The sequence below is a fragment of the Galeopterus variegatus genome, unplaced genomic scaffold (assembly GCF_000696425.1).
Source record: "Galeopterus variegatus unplaced genomic scaffold, G_variegatus-3.0.2 Scaffold13813, whole genome shotgun sequence".
In the NCBI taxonomy this organism is placed as follows: Eukaryota; Metazoa; Chordata; class Mammalia; order Dermoptera; family Cynocephalidae; genus Galeopterus; species Galeopterus variegatus.
The window spans coordinates 5,423-8,310 of NW_007739924.1; the positions used below are offsets into that span (position 1 = coordinate 5,423).

General features: G+C 34.9%; 1 pseudogene; it reads left to right on the top strand.

The window, feature by feature from the left end:
- Positions 1-1,438: 1,438 nt before the first annotated feature.
- LOC103581736 lies at positions 1,439-2,396 on the top strand (annotated as a pseudogene).
- The last annotated feature ends 492 nt before the right edge of the window (positions 2,397-2,888 follow it).

A 2,888-nucleotide genomic window follows, 5' to 3' on the forward strand; every position in this document is an offset into this window, starting at 1 on the left:
ATGTGTCTGTGCTGAACTGCTTTTTCGAATTTATGTTTTTTCTTCCCGTTAAGTTAAAAACAGTTTGCTGTTCTTTCTGTTTATTTTTCTTCCCATTAAGTTAAAAACAGTTTTCTGTTCTTTGTGTTTAGGTTACTGTCTTAGCATTTAACAACTAAAATCTACTACTGTATCTAAAACTATGTCTTCCGGCTTTCTTCTGGGTATAAATGCCACAAAAATTTACTTGGTATGCACTTTCCCAACAGGCCCATAAATAGTCTAGTAAATGAAATTCTTTAAAGATTTCCCTAAAGTATTTAAGAGGAGAGCTACAGCACAGTATTTAAGAGGACAGGTCTGTGTGACTTTGAAATTAGTGTGTGCTGCTCCTAGATGTGTGAGCTTGGACTCATTGTTTAACTCCTCAGTGCTTTAGTTTTCACATCTGAAAATTGGAAAATTATGCATAGTGCATTTACTGAACATATAATAAGACAATCTATGTAAAAATATAGAAAAGCCTTCAATTTAACAATTTAATAAATGTTAAATTATCTTGGTTCATGCCCGTTATCACAGTGCCATTGTTGATAGTGCCCTGTCTCACTCAACATTTTCCAGTTTATGTGATGCATTATGCATTCACACTGCTTAAAACTATTTGAAATTACTTTGTTGATTTATTCTTGAACATTATGAAATGTGATAATTGTTATTTTCTGTTGTTATTTTTATCATCATTATTATTTATCACCATGTATTTTTAACACTGAGCTTGATTTTTCTATTATTTCTTTCATGACCCTAAAATTTGTTTCTTTTTTAGTAATTAACATAGTGAGTTTTTGCTGTAAACTAATGGTATAGTAAGAAGTTGTATTACAAATACCTGTATAGTTGGATGATCACAGTAACTTACGTTCAAATAATTCTTCATTGTTTATAAAATTGCTTCAAATACATTTTTCTAATTAGCTGTGCTAAATAATCTTGCATAGTACACAAAGCAGTTTTCTGTGAGCTGCACAGAGGTCAGGAGGTTCATCATCACTGCATCACTGGTTTGTGCTCATTATCAGTGTCATTACTAATAGTGCCTTGTTACATTCAACATTCTCCAGGATAGATGGCACATTATATGTTCACCCTACTTAAAACTATTTGAAATTGCTTTGTTAATTTATACTTGAACAGTACAATTCTTCCACTTTCTCACAAAGTAATTTAAATTACACAAACCTGGGACATTCATCACTGTATCCTCAGTTCTTAAAGAGAATTGGCACTCGATATTCAAAGAATTTTGGTAAATGGATCTCAAGATGGCTCAGTTCTTACAAAATTGCAGTAGTGCCACTTAAATTAGACTTCCATTTTCTCATCCACAATTTGTTTCATTTACCTTTTTTTAATCATTTCAGATAATTTCTTGAGCCATCTCTAATTGCATTAGGACATGGAAAATAGGAATAATGTTACTGAATTTATTCTCTTGGGACTTTCTCAAAACAAGAAAATCCGGATCCTCTGCTTTTTATTTTTCTTATTCTCTTACCTAGCTATTTGGTTGGGGAATCTGATTATCATGATTTCTATCACATGTAGTCAGCTCATCAACCAGTCCATGTACTTCTTCCTTAGGTACCTTGCAATTTCAGAGCTTTTCTACATCTCCACTGTGACACCCAAGTTAATGACTGACTTAATGATGGATTGGAAAGTCATTTCTTATAATAACTACATGGCACAGCTTTTTACCACTCACTTATTTGCAAGTATTGAGGTCTTCATCCTCACAAGAATGGCTTATGACCGCTATGTTGCCATCTGCAAACCACTCCACTATGCCATCATCATGAATAAGCAAATGTGTAACTTAATTCTCATAGCATCATGTGCAGGAGGGTTTCTGCATTCCCTTGGCCTGTTTCTCCTTAACGATTTTTTTACCTTTCTGTGGCCCTAATGAAATAGATCACTATTTCTGTGATGTATATACTTTATTGAAACTGGCCTGCACTGATAGACACAAGATTGGCTTCTTGGTTATTGCCAATTCTGGCCTGATGGGACTGGCGGTCTTCATAGTTTTGATGGCCTCCTACTTGCTGATATTATATAATGTGAGAGCATATTCTGCAGAAAGCCACCGCAAAGCACTTTCCACTTGCAGTTCCCACATCACAGTCGTGATCCTGTTTTTTGCACCTGTCATCTTTATTTACATTAGACCTGCCATAACCTTACCTGAAGATAAAGTGTTTACGCTATTCTATACAATCATTGTTCCCATGCTCAACCCTCTTATCTACACTCTGAGAAACACGGAGATGAAAAATGCCATAAGGAGTGTGTGGCACAACCAAAGATTGTTGGAAGGGAATCCAGTGATTGGAAGGTCATTTATCTTTTGATACCAATGCATATCTCCTCCTCACAGTTCTTTTCTTTCAGCCCTTCCTGCTGACGCAAATATCAGTAGAAGGTGTGACAGTCAGGCATTGGACAACAGCCGCCCATCTGTGATGTTCCTCTTTTAGTTTCCTTTCCTGATGTGCTTCCTTTGTTTTCATTCTACACTAAATTTTAAGTTTTATGAAAGCAGGGCTCATGTCATGTTTATTTCACTGCTATTTTCCCAGTACAAGCAAAGTATATAGTTTATTAGGAGCTTGATATATATTCACGGAACAAATAGATAAACATATTATCAAATAGCTCTGAATCTTGTTTCCTATAGGAATCAGTTTCATGGCTTAATGGCCTTTTTGGAATTAAAAAACATTATTTTCTTCATCTATATTCCATTTTCCTCTTTACTTACTTCTCTACTTCAATATATTTTAGCTTAGTTCAAGAAAGGATTCCACCCTAGGATCAATCAGCCAGCTTAGCCACCCAGGAAT